Source organism: Centruroides vittatus, unplaced genomic scaffold (assembly GCF_030686945.1).
Source record: "Centruroides vittatus isolate TY-2023 unplaced genomic scaffold, ASM3068694v2 contig_575, whole genome shotgun sequence".
NCBI lineage: Eukaryota > Metazoa > Arthropoda > Arachnida > Scorpiones > Buthidae > Centruroides > Centruroides vittatus.
The window spans coordinates 1008951-1027582 of NW_027122344.1; the positions used below are offsets into that span (position 1 = coordinate 1008951).

The 18632-nt window shown below is 24.2% G+C and overlaps 1 protein-coding gene across 1 annotated transcript in view; it reads right to left on the reverse strand.

The window, feature by feature from the left end:
- LOC136979051 (bromodomain adjacent to zinc finger domain protein 2B-like) overlaps nt 1-18632 on the reverse strand; it is a 280166-nt gene that overhangs the window by 211896 nt on the left and 49638 nt on the right. Inside the window, 1 exon segment of the mRNA XM_067274949.1 lies at nt 98-213. The gene's annotated coding sequence lies outside the window, so the exon portion shown is untranslated.

Below are 18632 nucleotides of genomic sequence, written 5' to 3' on the forward strand. Positions count from 1 at the left end.
AAAAAAGTGATTTGCTCAGATACATAATCATTGAATTGTAATAACAAATAGTTTCAAATTAAATAAAAATTATAAAATAGAGATAATTTATACTTGCCTTTCTAAAGATCAACTGAAAATATAGAGATTTCCAATGATTTTGGTTTAGTGAAAAGTTTCATCACAAAAGAAATTTTCATTTTTATATCACAGCTTCTTGTAACCAATTTTATGCTATAAAACAGAAATAAAAAAAAATCATGTATTTGTTTAAATAAAAATAAATTATGAAAATTATTCTTTTAATTTTAATTACATAATTAAACATTAAATTAAATTTTATTCAATAAGAATTTAATGCTTAAATTCGTTAAGCTAATCAAGAAATTAATTTACTTTTAAATTTTTGGAAATTATTTTAATTGGTAACATGCTTGCTTTTAAATAATGTAAACAAGAACTAAATTTTGGTCTTAAGTACAATAACTAGTGACATCTGTTGTAAGCTTCTAGAACTATAATTTCTAACCATTATTTTTAAGTTTTTTTATTTCATTTTATCAGCAAGTATTTATAAAAATATAACTAAAGAAAAAACAAACAAAAAAGTGCATATTATATTGCTACTTACAAATCGTAATTAAAGATTTCACAAAACAACGCTATAGTGAGTAAATTTTAAATGGATAAACGCCGTAACTTGATTAATTTAATTATAAATTGTTTTATTTTTACAACACTATTTTGAGATAAATATCTAGCACGGCAGTTCTCAAGAAATAAACATGATACGACAGCTTAAATGCTACGGGAGTTCTATTATCGATTATAGTTTTAGAACATACGTTGAATAATAAGAATGATCTTTATTATGAATCATACAGAAGACGCATGTGTAATTCTATCGGCGAAATTATTGCATCAGCTTAAATTCCGCTCTATTTCATTTATATTTAAGATTTAAAGATTATACGGAAATTAAAAAGTTCGGCTAATTTCATCGATAACAAAAACAAAGTTTATTTCTCGATTTCTATTTTAATGACTGAAGACGTAGACAATTTTTTAATGAATGTCTTCATTACTCACATGTGTTATTTAACCCCGAAGTGATTGTCGAAACTCTTTTAATAATTGTTCAATTATTAAAAGCTTTTTTTAAGTATTCAAAAATTTAATTTTTTTATACCAAACGTCGAAATTTAAATGTCGCATTAGATCTATTTTGAAGCATTTACATTTAAAATCGATCCAATGATTATTTTTTTGACTAAAGATAAAGCCATCAAATATTGTAATCGCTTAAAATTAAAAATCCGGTCAATTTTTGGATTAAAACCCTACGATTATCCAAATACTATTTGCTATTTTAAAACTGAACGCTATCATATTATTAACAAGTACCTTTTATAATCGATAATGTTTAATGCCGACATCGGTTTGATCAATTTAAATAATAATAATAATAATAATAATACAAAAAACACTCTAATGGCACATACAGATTAATAATTCCATTTTTTCCCTAATAACGATTAAAGTTTTGTTGATTAATAATATAATTGCATTATATTTATGATACTAGTTGCGAAGAAACTTATTTCAAAAGAAACAATTTTTATAATACGGAAATTATTAAAACTTTCGAGTTTTAAAATTAAAATAATAGTGTATAATTAAATTAGAATGCTAAACAGAAGAAAAGATTTCGATAAAAGTAATTAAAATTTTTGCAACTGTAAACAACTAATTTTCATTTTTAAACGCTGCATGAAGTTTATAAAAACACCTGTATGTAATTGTGATGTCTTATTAAATTAATAGCAATCCGTTCACATTTCGAACATATCTATGGCAATATCTTTCGACAATATCTTCCAGTCTTACTTAAAAGTAAAAGAATAATTATTTTTATTTCTAAAGCAAAACACTTTTAATGGAAAGCAAATTTAAATGAGAAATTAAAAACTAGTTAAATCCAAATATTACCAGAATGAAAATCTTAATCAACTTCTAATTAAAACAAAATCACTAAAAGTAACTACAGCATTATGTGAATAATTATTTTAATGTATAAAAAATTATAAACATTTCATCTAGATTGGGTATTGTAATCCAAAGATAATTTTAAAAAATGAATTAAAAATTATTGCCATACGAAAAACGTTATTGCGATGAAACGACTTGCAGTAAATTTAATAAAAAATAAAATAATTAGGAAATTATCCATAGTTGTTAAGATTCGATGTTATACTTTAAATCGTCGTTTTGGGGTCATTAACGGTGCATTAACATTCCCAGGCTTGTCATAATTATTTAAGGCTGTAAATAACATATCAGCGCCATCCAGGAACAATTATTTGAACTATTCAAAGGCATTTTACCCCACTTACCTCATTGCTTTGCATTAACCAAGTACAATAGACTGAAGGCCAAACATTGACGTTTATCATAAAAAACAATGATATAAATATAAATTGAAAGGAAAACATCTAAGAAATTAACAGCATGTTTCTTTAAAATGCTAATAAAATTCGTTTTAATAACTTTATTCGCTATTTCATATAAAAATCAATGAATTTCAGAGGCACATTATAAATATGATCACTTTTATTTAAACAAATTCCAATTAAAATATCATAAACATTAGTTATTGATTTAACAGCTATCTTTTCGATTAGAAAAGAAAATATTAGAACTAAAATAACTTGATGAATAAAATTAAATCCCTCTTATATAAATTAAAATAATTTTCTACGATACCTCTCAACTACTAAAATATAAAAATCAACATCTTATATTACCCATAGTCTTAATTTTTTTCTTGTCAATTTTCGCTAATACACTATTATTTCGAATCGAATCCTTTCGGTATAAGAAGACGAACTTACTCACAAGTTAAAGCATCTTAGAAATTTGTACGAACAATTAATAGGAGTAAAGAAAATGATATGCACTAGCAAAGAATTACGAGTAAATTTGATATACGATTCCAGAGAGACAGTATGTAGCTGTAATAAGAGGCGCTATTGTCTAGCTGAAGATTTTCCGAGCATCGATCGAACTAGGAAAGTAATGTTTGTCTCTCTCACTCGGCAGGCAGCCTACGGCTGATCTACGTGGAGAAATTAACAGGACAGAACCGCCATCTTGATGTCGGCAATGTCTAGCTTAACAGGCTCACTTTCCTTTTGCGCTAACTTAATCAAATTGACAATGTCGCCGTCTCCCGCATCCATCGATCGGAGGTAATAGCATACAACAAAAAAATAAAGTAAATACTAACTGAAACTAAAAATTGATTACAATTTAATTACAGTATATTTTACATAACTCATTCAATTATTGTATAAATTTCATGTATCTGATAAATAATATCCATTCCAAAGAAGTGTAAAACTTCGTTAACTTCTTAATTATACTCGATCAATTACCCTTCGGTTTTTCCGCATTCGAAAGACTATCGGAATTTGTAAAAGTAGAACTTGTAGTAAAGAAAGCACCTGGTTTAGTCAGTATTCATGGGACCGGACGTTTTAAAGACGAAGAAAGTACAACACCAGATGGCTGGAGTTCGTTGGCCGATAGAAACTGGTTCGTGTATTAAGTGCGTGATGCAAACATCGAATTTCAATCATTTAAATGATTCTTTCTGTTCTAAATCTTTCCCAATTTGTTCCTATAACCCGCTTGCTTATATGCATATAAGTTTATATTTAAGTTAATTTAAGTATTGACTGAACCCATACAAGAAAAAAATTATCGTGGATAAGATTCATTACTCTTAATAAAACAATAAATTATTTATTTATAAACAAAAATTTATTATATGCAATATTTTATTTCGAAAATTAAAAATGCGTCAACTCCAATTTTTAAAAAGCCGGTAGAAACTCCCTTACTGCTAGAAAAACCTTAATGATGTTTCGACAAAAAATAAAAAAATAAAAAAATATCTAGTCGTTTCAAAATGGTTGCAATTTATCGAACTGTCCTAGTTATGATCTACACAAAACTAATCGCAAATCATTGAAATGTTGCTTAGAAAGTAAATAAAAAACTTAAGAATACAATTTCCTATTCACTACAGTTTATACTAACATCCGATTGTTGTAGGAATGTACGGCAAATTCACCTGACTCTTCATTATAGTTTAGGAGAGATCGATACTATTGAAAAACTGGCGAGATGTAGCCATTCTGTACATTTAGACAACTGCAAGGGTAACACTGGATATCGAACGCAATCCTCCTCCAACGGATTGAATTGTATCCAGTTTAAGTTTACATTCTTGCTCAATCTCTTCGTTTGATAGGAAATATCAAAGAACTGGGTGCTATTTTATGGTTATTTATTTAAAAACTGTCTAAACATAATACTGTTCAACCATTTTTTAAATAATTATTAATTATTATTAAAATAATCGGAAAAAAATCACTCAAAAATACAAATGATCTTAGAATGAATTAATGTGCTTATTAAAAAAACTTCATTAGAATATTCTAATATAAAATAAATTATTATATAACCAACATACATGTGTAAATGAAACTATTAAAAAATATAATAACAATTTTTTTAATTATTTAATATAAATTAATTAAATAAAACAATACTTTTTTCTATTCTTATCCCATAATAATTGTATAGAGATATCTAGAACAATTAAACAGAAAATAAGCAATTAAAAACAATCTTATAAATCAATTTTTCATATAAAAATAAGATAAACGCTATAAAGCACTGTAAATATATGTGTAGATTATTTACTGCTTTGAATTTTTAGTAATATATAAACAAAAGAAAAATATTTCAGCAATATTTTAAATTATTTAATCGATATGAATAAGACGTTACGTAAATAAATATTTAAAACTACATATTACCTTATAATTACTTGATTACAAAGTAATCTGTAGAATCGCGAAACAAAATAAATATCAAAAAATCATTATAGTAATAGTTTATACATACATAAACTGGGTATTGTACTTGTATAAAAAATATCAATAAGAAATGAAACTTAAAAATCCACAGAATATTTTTCTACAACAATAAATGAAGCAAATAGAAAACTGAATTTAAAATTAAGAAATATACTTCGAATCTATTTATCTTAACATTTTTAACATTGAGCAGTATCGAAAATACTGCTATAGATCTTATAGCAGTATTTTCGATAAAATTAAAAGTTTCTCTTCTGAAATATATATCAAACATTCGAAAATCTTCGAAATTCAGCAAATAAAAACTTTTGTAAATGTAAAAGTTTTTATTTGCTGAAGTGAGGCTTGTTAATAATTATTTTTGTTTATTACATATTAATAAATTTACGACTCATTTAAAAATTGTTATTTAAAAATAAAATGAAGAATATTAATTATATATAATACAGGCTATATCAGACATAGTTTATAATCCACATATATTTATCACGCTTAGGATAAGCAATAAGCAATGGTTTATATTTACTGGGATTTTATCACATAATAATTGTAATAATTGTCATAATATTTTAGATAAGATTATTACAAAATTACGTAACTGATAAATCAAACATTTTAAAACAATAACTCTCAAAATTCCTAACGCGATTTTCTATAGATTTTAACATAAATTTAACTCTAGTATTTCTATTATTCGGATTTATGTATTTATTCTATTCAGAACGGAAATAATAAACACAAAACATTGTCACACAAATTCTTTAATCTTTTTTAAAAAAATTATTCACTTTTTAATTATTAAATGACGACGAAACTTTTAAATTTTTTAACTATTTTTTTAATTCTGGTATTAATCATAACTGATAAAATTTGAGTATTTCTGCTGAATTTTAAAATAAAAAAATATTTCTTATGCCTCATTTGGTACATTCCCATCTTTCAAAAAAAAACAATATATAAATGAGGTAATCACTATTCTAAAAGTATTTAATTAAATAAACCAAATATGTATTTAGTATTCCCAGTAATAACTTTTTAGAAATAGTTCTTAAAAAAGTTTCAGTATGTTCTTTTAGTATCTGTTATCGCAATGCATTGTCAAAAAATTTAAAAAGGTTAACAAATATTGTTACAGAGAAAGTATTAATACCGCAAATCTTGGATATGGACTTAGTGTACTATAAAAATTTTCCAATCAAGAAGAAACTTATATATAGAAATACAAACAATAACTAGTAATTAAAAGTAGCATACTCGTAACATAAAAAAAAATTGGTTAAGATCATTTTCACCAAATACATCGGAATAAATGGTTAAAAAATTATTTTGCGATGTTGCTCAAGGACTGTGATACAATGAGAAAACGTTCTAGAACTTTTGAGAAATTTCGAAAAACTTTCTTCTGGATCAATATCAAGAAAGTAAAAACATCAAAAGTTTAAAATCTTGTTTGCAGTCAAAATATATTTTTGTCATGCCAATATAAAATATACGAAAAAACTATCATATTCAAATTTTTACAAAGCGAAAATCATAACAACAAAAACCTTATAAAGTATAAATTCGAATTATTATAAATAAATAAAAATATATAAAATTTTATACCATAAGAACACTAAAGTCAAGAAATAAAGGCAAAAAAAATTATATGGTATATTTTATCAGTTTGGTAAGACTAATAACTGACACAAACGAAATATGTTGGTATTTTTTTATGAATTTTACTCCAACGTTCAATATTCTAACATTTGTTTTGCTTATATTTGGGAGTTTGCCATAAGACTGGACTGTCTTATAAGTATTGAACAGAAATTTTCCACAATTGAGATATTTCAAGTACCTCGCTAAACTAAAACGTCAATATGGTCTCCAAGTTCTTTTAACTTTTTAAAATTTTTGCTGTATTTTGAACACAGCCAAAATTTTAAAAAGTTAAAAAACTTTGCGCTTACGACTAAGACCTAAAAACTAACTACATTAGTAAAACTCTTTTTAATATAATATAAAATTTTATTTTAAAATAGATATAACTTCTATCTTTTTGATTTCAACTTACATTATATTTTGTCGATAAGATTTAAATTTTAAATCGAATTAATTAGCCTACATCTTAATAAAGACGTCTGATAAATGTTTCAGTAGTATTATGTTTCAAAAACAAATTTAACTTTTATAAAAATTTTGTCATCATTTCCACTTTCTACAATAGAAATCAATTTTTAATTTACTGGTAAGAAACAATTTCAATTATTAGCCCCTAAAATCTTATTTTAATTACAAAATTTTTCATGTTTAAACTTATGATAGAAAGCCTTATCATACTATCATAATTTATGTATTATTTTTTTGCTTTAAGTAAAAATACAAAAATGCCAACAAAATGGAATTTCATAAACTACAATTAATTAAGGTTTCGACTAATTTCTCTTAAGAAAGTATAAAAATATAAATGGGACTTTCGTATTTTGAGAAGATCTTAAAAAATGTTTCTCAGCTTTTGAAATAAAAATTCCAACTAAAATATAGTAGAACCCCGATTATCTGAGGTAATGTGGACCAATGTAACTTTGGTAAACAAACGGCCACGACAATTTCAAATTAAAAATTACAAATATAAATAGATTTTGTATGGCATATCACTTTTACAAAGATATAAAAAAAAGGCTTAAATTTTATCATAATTAACAACAATTTTTATATCATTTACTGTACAGATAATACGTACAATAGTTTAAAAAATAAAAATATGTATTATTGTAGATATTAAACATTGTAATAAGGTTTGGCTCACATTAAAGTTAAATGATAAAAAGTAACAAATTATTTTGTAATACACGTTACTGTTTTGAATTTACTTTTACGAATTACAGTGTAAGAAAAGTAGTGTATTCACTTACAGGTTCGCGTCGGAACCTTGGTTAATCGGGGCTCTACTGTAATAAAACTTTTCATGAATCTCAGTATCTTTCCCGATATGTAAAAATTAAATTTCAGTAAATCAAAGATTTTTATTAATGCGAATTCTTTTATCATGAAAAAAATTAATCAACTTTTAAAAGCTTGGAATATATAAAAACAGAGCCTTTGGCTATTTAAAATTATCATTTTCTTCTGCCAACCTTATAAAGTTGTGTGCAAACTTCAGACCAAAGATGACCAAAGATTTCAAACTATTAGCACAAAATGTTTTAAACTATTTTGCTGAGAATAAATTAAATTTCTATTTCCTTTCTATTCGATTTCTAACAATTTTGCAAAAATAATGTAATAATAAATATTCTAGGAATGTCGTTCTAAGAAGGTAATACAGCATTTAAATTGTTAACATATTTCATAAAACTTCTAATATTAAATATTGATTTCACAATAATTTGAAATCTTAATATTAAAACATTAAATATATTTTTTATTACTAAGATCAATGCAAAATAACAATTCGTTTAAATATTACTTCTACAACACTTTTTATAAACAGAAAAAGATAAAAGAGATAAAAATAATGACGTACACACATACACAAAAGCGATAAGAAAACTACATACAATATTGCAACAGAAAAATCAAAATCGCGTAAAAAATGAGCGGAAATCGAAATGCGTTAATAATTTTTATAACAATTATTTAAATACAGTACATCGTCAAAATATTTTTATTCAATACAATTATGTTCAATTATTATTTTATTTAATACAATAGAAAAGATCTTCAAAATAAAAAATTTTATATAATTTTCTAATTTTTCTTTCAATTTTCAAAAATGTTTGAGATATTAATAAAGAAAAATTCGAAAGTAAGTTTATATAATACAACTACGCTAAATTCTATTTAATCGTTTGATCTCCATGGTTTAAATATCTGAAAATTTTTTAAGTAAAATGTTCTCTAGAAAAAAATGTTGCCTCCTGTTTTCAAAATAGTATAATTCATGAAGAATAAAATATATCTTTAAAAACATAAATAAATAATAATAATAATAGTAGTAGTAATGCATAACATGTAACAAAGCTTTTAACAAATTTAAGATAATAAACACTTTAAAGAAAAATAGGTCTAAAAACTATGCAACTGTAATACACAGTACGTAAGTAATATCAGATATCCATTTACTAAATATTCCTTTTATAAAATTACCAAATAAATTATTGCAATAATGAATTATTTTAAAAAACTTTATATGTTCTCAATCAACACAATACAACTTATTCTGTTCGTCTAGTGAAACATGATAACTAAATCAAAGCTATTTTAGACGCAACCTAAGTTAAATCCAGATGTTACAAGAAATACTACAAACGCTAGCCAGCTTCACACTAGTTTTCATAAACTTTAAACAAACGATTTTTTTAGTTTTGCTGCTTAATGAATACATTTTAGTCTAGAAAGACCAAAAATAAACAAATTTATCTTTTACTTAAAGAAAAATATATTTAAATAAGAAAAATTAATCGTATACTAGAAGTTAAAATACGCCAAACTAATTCTTCTATTCTAATATTGCAGATGATATTACAAAAATTATTATGCATTTTTGTAAATAAAAACCCGATAAAATGAAATGGAAAAATTTTTGATTTACGTTAAATAATTTTAAGTTTTTCGAAACTCATTTTCGATTATTATTATTGTTGTTATTAAATAATCATTAATTCCAGATACTTCCAATTTCGGAAAAATTTATATAACGTGACTTTTCATATATCAAATTTTTATTTTCAGCAACTGTATCTTTTAAAAAAACTGGTTCAAAATGCTAAAATAATTAAGCATAAAACTAGAAAAAAAAATTAAAGGTCAGCCAAATTTTATATTATATAACTGTTTATTTAAAATGAAATAAACGATAATATATTAATGATCAAAGGCTGAACCTGAGAAGTAATATAATTAAATCTCTATCTAGACTAAAATAAGGATATCGGACTCATACAGAAACTTTGAACACTTATTTATTTATTTTTTTAATTTCGAAATCAACTTTATGAATGTATCTAAAATAGTTACCATTTAGGTCAATTTTCTGTCTTTACATATTTTGAATTAAGCTAATAAAAAAAAAATCGAGAGAAACTAGTTTTAAAGAAAAACTGTATAATGAAATAAATATGTTGTCAGTTACGGTAATAACCGAAAAGATTTAGTTACTTCATAATTAAACACGGAAATATTTAATTATTAAATCTAAACACGTTTCATTATTTAATGTAAAAATGCCTAGTTATATCATACTAAATTTATAAATCTTATTTATTAACTTGTTAATTCTTAAATTTATTAACCGATCTCTTATCAGAAAACGGAATCTAAAACAAACTAATTAAACATTGATTCACTTCAACTTAAAATTTTTCAACAAAAATATTTAAAACAGTCCTTTTTACAATTTCGATTCTATTTTTAAAAAATGCATATTCATATTTACTAAAATCTGAACATTTTAATGATTATTTGACATATTTATTTGTTAATGTTTTTCTAATATAATAGAAAATTAAATTGACTGTCCTTTAGAGCTGTCAATATAACATTTTCTATTAAATTATGTTTGTATTATAGACATTTTGATTACTTAAAAATATGTATTTAAATAAATTACTTAATTTAAATAATTTTAGAATGAAAACCATGATAAATTTTTCGATACGAGTTTCTAGAATGTAAATCGTGTTACTAAAATTAATCTGACTGAAATAAATTACTAAAATAGATTCATTAAAATTATGGTATCTATTCATATTTTCGTAAAAATTTTAAACAGACTCTCACTGAACGAGCTTAAATTTTGTATTTAACAATGATTATTTTATACTCAAAACGCATTTAAATATGCATACTTATTTAGAATTTTTTTCCTGCCGATAATAAAATTTTGCTTCATGCCTTAGAAATCATGCAAATAAATTCTTATACTCTCAAAAATCTGTTTTATATTCCTATTCGAATTAACAATTTATATATTTTAAATCTAAAAATATATTTGATACACACGTTATATCTTGGTTTCATTTCCTCTCTTTTTCAACTGCTTATTAAATTTTTTTAAAATAATAACCTTTTAAATTATGTTGATTAAAATTCTAATTGGAAAGAGAATTTAGTAAAATACGAACATAAAAATTTGTTTACAATTCTATATGTATCAACTTCAAACATTTAATTTTTTACTGATAGCGGTTTCTATTATATACTGTTTAAAAAAATTACTTTGTTTAAAACATAAATTTTTATTAATAAGCCACAAAAAGTATAATTCAAAATCTGTTTAAAAATAAATATATTAAGATTAAAAACGCACAACTTTTGCTAAAAATTATTATGCATTGAACGCTCAAATTTTTATAGGAGTTGAACACTTCGTTCCAAAAATCATAAAATGGTATGACATTCTACAATCTTTATACGACGAATAAGGCAAATATAATAGCATTTAACTGTTACGGGAAATCTTCGTTAGTTCGAAGTTCAAGGGACGAAATAATCGCAACTTCGAATTACCGAGTTTCGAATTATCTGAGATTTACATATTTCTGTACACTATGCTAAATGCCATGTAGCTGATGTAATTTATTAAACAAACGAAATATGGCTACGTATACAGATTAACAATAAATAATAATAATAATAATATATTTTCATTAATTTATAATCAATAATAATAATATACATAAACTGCAATGACCCAAATGTAGTAGCCTAGAGCCCTACAAATATCTCAATCAGCTACTTGTAGCCCAATCTTGCAATCCTGAAACCCAGCTGTATTTTATGAGATAAGAGAAAAAAGGGTAGTCTATATGTAAGGTGACACAGAAAAAGTGTCTTTATTAGACAAATTAGAGCAAAGACAGATTAGAGTTGCTCTTTGTCTGTTGTTCTCTTATAGTATGGTGGCACTTCGATCTAAACGAACGAGTTAATATATGCATATCGCAATGTAGACAGAATTTTTACTTCGAATTTCGAAATAGCCGTATTTCGAACTAACCGAATTCCTTAACATGTAAATTTCTATATAACCCCCGGCCAGGACAAAAGTACAGTTACGAACTAACAGGATTTCAAACTGCCCGAGTTCGAATTAACGAGGATTTCCTATAATCATTTACTTTTCTTAAATAATACACAAATAGATAGTGTGTATAACAATTTTTAAAATTTTATAGAATACCTAATAAAACTAAGACGTATGAAGTTTTGAAATGACACAACGTGCATATTTTATTCAAAAATAAATTTGCTGAATAAAGTCAAAAAGAAAACACATCTCTTATTCTATGAAGAACATTGTTTTACTTTTATACATTCTGTACGAGTAGTTATCTTGAAAATTACGATTATAACCTTTAAAAAATGCTTGCCCAGCAATACGTGAATATCAACAATTTAAAGAATCAGCTTAATAATAATAATTATTATTATTATTTATTTACTTCGGAAAAGACATCTACTATGTATATGTTGAGCATCTAAATATTATTCATAATAAATTTTGAAATCTGTCCTAAACATTAACAAAAAATGCATAATAATTCAAATCTATCAACGTCATTATAAATTTTATATATCTTTTAAATTTAGAATTAGTTTTAATTTGACATTAATTATTAATAATTCATTACAGTATTTGGAAATTAAAACAAAACAAAAACAAAACTTTAACTAACATTTTTATAAAATAACGATAGTCCTGTGAATTTCGACAAGCGTGTAGAACTAAAGTTTAAAAAAATTATTCAATATAAATTTCTGTATAAAAAGGTTAAAATAACTTTATTATTTACATTTTATTTCGACATAAATTATCAAAATAATAATTTTACTTTGTAGTAACTTAACATTTTTAACGATTTTCTATGAAATTTCTGCTACGTGTAATATGATTTACAGAAATAAAAATAAACTCATTAAATTTTTCATACAAAATAATCTTTAAATATAAACTGCCTTAAACCAATCCAATTGTGTCGTTTAAAACTCAGTTCTTCCCAGGTAATAATAATAAAATGACAGACCAAATATTCTCAACGAAAAATTAAAAGTTGAGAGTTACTAAATAATTTAATTTACTTAAATATGAACATTTTATTTTAATAACTATTTAAAATATATATACTGTCATTGTTGATTATTTAACGTATCATTAAAAGTAATTAACAATATGATGTTTGTTAAAAATGTCGAATAATTTATCAAATGTTTAATTATAAAAATCTGTAAAATTTTTTAAATAAATTCGATAAAATTTTGGAGTTAAGCCAAAAAATTTCTTTGAATGTAAAAAATTTAAATCTGATTTTCCTATTCTACTAATAAATCAGACATATTAAAATTTAATTTTAGTCAATATCATCTCGCTGTTTTCTTTAAATCGTTGAATATAATTTAAATTAAAATAATTTTATGACAAGGAGCTAATTGTGTAATTAAACATATTTGTTAATAATAATATAGTTACAACTTTGAAGTTTAAATAAATCCATTATATTAGTTTAAAAACTAGTCTGAATTTTGCATTGATCAACGATATTTGTGGTGCGCATTCATTTATATCAATACAGAGAATCAATGATGTAGATAAAAGACAGAAGAAAAAGCTCTTACGATCTCACGAAAACCTTTTCCATAAATGCCTATTTTCTGAACTATTAGATTTAGTAAAATGTTAAATATACATTCAAAATTATCTTACTAAACTGTAATGCATTAAGTGAATGATTCACGCAACGTAATTTCTTACGTAAACAATTTCATAACAGTTCAATTCACAGACAAAAATAGAAGTTAAAATTGAAATTACATAATTCAATGTTAAATTATTTACTCATAACAATTTCAAAAATACGAGTATTTTGAATTCTTAGTTGTTTTGAAGCCAACATTAGCCTGTCATTCAAAGATTTAAATCTTGCTGACTCGAATGCTTCTATCCTTCCGGTAAACATAAAAATCAAGTATCGACTTCAAAGCTTATACCGTGCTTTCATAGAATTTTCGTACAGTCAAAACCCCCCCTCAAATTTATTCTGATTTAATATTAAACTCGAAGTCAATAAAAAGTTTAATTTTTGTAACATTAATACAATTTATAACGAATTAAATAGTGTCCACTAAATAAAGGAAAAACATCATAGTAAATTTATTTATGAATTTCATTTTCAGGTAGAAAAAACGATGACTCGCAGCTTTAAATATTCTAATTTAACAAAAACAATGAACTTTAATAAATTTACTTATCATATAAACTACGTAAATACAATTAAAAATAATACACATCTATAATCTTAAATTCTGCTTGCAAATCAATCGACAAAATTATCAATGCTTTACAGAATACTTCTTAGAAATGTGTGTTTTATCTATTTGTAAAACATTATCGTATTTCAATGACCGACGTCTCAGTTTCGATTTAAGCACCGCAGATAAAAATATGCACAAATATGGATTTAATCAGGATCTACAAACAAAATATGCTAAATCCGAGAGTCTATCAATAATCAATCAATAGCATATGTTGCATTTTCGAATGCATTTCATAAAAATGGGAAGACAATTCTAAATCATGATGTTATTAACAAATTTACGTTATTAATACAAAAAATAATAATAAAACATGCTAAAAACTAAACAAAAAATAACTTGTAAATAGAAATCATCATATCTGAAAACGAATGTTATTTCCATTTATTTCAGACTAACATGTTCCTGTTAGAGGGACGGGCGATGACGGTGTTAGAGACTAATCAATACATATAATACTAGCAGAATTATACTAGCCAGCAAATGGAGCTATGAAGCGTATCGATAGAATTTGCATAAAAAGTTTATATTCTATCTTTTGCAACTTCAATAAATATAGCGTAAAATATAATATGTCACTGACCTAAGCGTCTGAAATGTTATACGTGTCCGTCTATTTAAACGAGATAATTAAAGACAGACAACATTTTATAATATCAGTCGAACGTAAAGATAACGAACAATGCATAATGTCTCGTTCTAACCATGTTTTCTTTCATCTTCACCACTTAAGGATGACGACAAATAATTCGTTTTGATTTTCAATTTACTGCATTTCGAGAACACAAAACTAAATGTAAAAACTCAACGTAAATAATCGTCTACAGAGGAGCATGCACTTAGACTATAATAGACACTAATACAAAAATCGTCTTACTTTTTAATTTTATTAAACGTAAAAAATCATAAACTTTCTTTCGGTAATAAATAATAGGATTAATTTTAAACCAGTAATTAAAATTCATTGCCAAATAAAATGCGGAAATGGTTTGCTATAAATTCTGGGCAATCAAACCTGACCATGATATACAGGATAAGATATATCTTACCTGTACCACTGTTACTTCCACAACCGTCTCAAATTCTAACAGAGTAAATTTCTTGTGCATTGACCAGATTCGTTTAATCGATAGGACCGGTCTCATTTGATGTCGAGTTTTCTACAGAAATCCACCATCAAATTTAAAACAATTTAGCTATAGAATTTCTAGTTTATCGAGATTTAATAGAGATTATATCTAAAACGTGATCTAAATCGAATACACAATTTGTGCAGTTTCGCTAAAGTTTGTCATGTTAATTTAGCTTATGTATAAAAATAAATAACGTAAGAATTTTGATATTTATAACGCATTAAAATAATTTATACTAAACCAGTTCGTTTAAGTTATTTTTAGAAAACGATAGTACAAATAATAGGAATTTATCGGGATACAATAGCTCTGTTAAATTTTTATCATATGATAAAACTTCCAGCAATTAAATAATTACAACAGATGACTCTTCATTAAACAGTTTTATAGTCAGTAATCTGTTTGATATTTTTTCTGCAAATACAGATGCTACTAACGAAAGTACATTTAATATTTAAGTAAAAATACATTTTTCCGTCTATAAATTGTATTTAAAAGTATGTAAATATTTATACAGACTTATAGATAAATATCTGAATTTCTCGAAGATGTTAAACATGAAAATTTATAGAAAAGCAATCATATCTAACTTACATAACAGGAAATTCAAAAATTTACGAAACATACAAACAATATATTTCTAATAATGCACAAGGAAAAAATTATTTTCTGTTTTTATGAACAAAATAATATTCAGCTGTAATTGACTAAATCTTCCGTTAATGATTATTAAAAAAATAAAAGATATCAATTCATGTGGATTTTAAACTAAATTTATACATAAAAATATTCTTGGGAATTAAGTCTTTCGTAACACTTGTTTCAAATACTAAAACTTAAAATATAAACTTTCATAATAATTTATTTTATGATTTCATTATATTCATTAAATTAACAAAAATTTTTGTATTGAATATAAATATAATCGTTATCATTTTTAATGTTTCCAAACTGGTCACTTCGCAAATATACAAAGCAACAAATGAAAAAAAAAAATTAGAAAAATAAAACTCTTAACGAATTAACAAAGTTAATTTCTAAATTAGAAAAATGTCCTTTAATGTAAAGATCTAACAATATTTTTCGAGCTATTCCTAAATTTCAAAAGATTTATATTAATTGATATAAATCAACCAAATTACGTCTGTATGAAAAATGTACAGTACATGGGACTAGGAACGAAAATTTTCTAAAAATTAAATTCATTAGATATCGTTGATTAAACAATAATAATAAAATTTGTTTATATTGTATATTTTCATTAAATTATAAAATTTTAAACTAAATGTATTATTTCAGGATCATTGTCATAAGTTAAAAAAAAAAAAAAAACGGAATAAGTGCATTGACATCTCTTATTGCAAAACAGGTTTACTAATAATATAGAGAAAAGAGAATCAGTAATACTATCCATAAAATAAAATACAAAAAAAAACTGTTTACGATTTCCATTCAATAGTACTATTTTTCAGTTCTTTACAAATGTTTTTAAAAATAGTAAAAATTCGATTTTATTATAATAGTTTCTAAACTTATATATATAATTCAATCTAATGAAAAATTTACTTATCCACAACATAAACAATTTAAATTTTTAAATCCAAATAAAACTCTGTAGAATAGTCACATAAAGAGAAATAGTATATTAAAAATAAATCATGTGAGTGGCGTAACCTTGAATCGCTAACGAAAAGTGATCTATAAAAAAACATCCGAAATAAAATTCAGGTTTCTATACATATATTGTAAAACAAAGAAATCGCCAAATAACTAAGATGACTCTGGGTCTGCTGATAAAATTAAATTCTACAACCAGAAAAACAGGTTCTACACTTTATACTTGTAAACTGCTTGTATTAATTGGTTTTCACGTATCTTTTTTCGAATTTTGTCTCATGATTAACAGGACAAATAATTTTCTATTATTGATTATGTAGTTATATACATAAAATTTTTCTCCCATATTTATATCTTTATATGCATGCTCACACATTCTTTTTATAACGTTAGTATAAAAAATGACTATCATTTAAAATTATATAATCTGAAAACACTTTCATTCTTCTTTTATCATTTAGAATATACTCGTATTTTTTAATTTTTTCTCGTATATCTGCTATATGCGTACTATGTATGTAATAAACTGTTTGTTCTTTATTCAAATTATTTAGATTAGGTATATGAAATGTTCATATCAAATTAAATATATAAAATTGTCGTCTAATTTGGATTAATTTAAGTTTAAATACATTCAAGAGTTATGAAGCAATACTGAATTTTATTAAATATACACAATTTCTTATCAAATATTCAAGATAATAAAAAAACTAACTAATTAACATACATTGAAAAATAAATCAAACTTTACATCAATATAATAAAAACACACACAAAAAAAGTATAGAGAGAACTATTAAATCGACGATTTTATTTCTTCAAAATTATTCACGGAATCGGTTAGTAACAATTTCTGTATGACTGTGTTTATCCAGAAATTAACTAAGTCACCAAAATAAAGAATTTATTAAAGTTATTTTAAAAACATTTAAACCAAACTGATTCTGGTATAGTTACGTAAAAAATGTATTAGAAAATAGGTGATCTGTATATAAGGTCACCGTTGGATAAACACGGAAATCATGCAAATTCGAGTGTTTCAAGTTTAACCTTGTGTAGTTCTGGTTTCAAGGTTTCGATCAAATTAAAATTACATTTTCCATTTTTAATTATAATTACTTTCAAATTATATACAGTGTATGTGTATATGTATATAATTTGAACCAAACAAAATTGATAAAAATTTCTATTACATTTAGCGTTTTTAAAAAGTTTGAAATGAATTAAAATCCAGAACCTTAAAATTTTCACAACAAAAAAGAAAGAAAACTATAAATTATATACAATAATTTTTGAATTCTTTAAATATATCCTAATAAGCACATTTAGCAAACTTATTTTTATAATAAAAAAGAAAACAATTTCTCAGAAGTGGAATAATTCGATGAAAATTGACATTTCCAAAATTACGTAAATCTAAAATGATGCGCCTTCATTCGGTCTTAAGTTAAAAAGAAAACCAAATATAACTATTTGTTTTTTTATTAATCATATTCAGGAAAATTTCGATTTTAAATCGGGCATTCAGGAATGTAATTTAAAAGAACATTTTCAATCTATTCCAGTCAATATTAAAACTATTTAAGCTATAACATATACAGTTTATCATTTTAAATATACAGTAAAACGTGCTATAAACTGATGTATTTTTCTTTGCTTCATA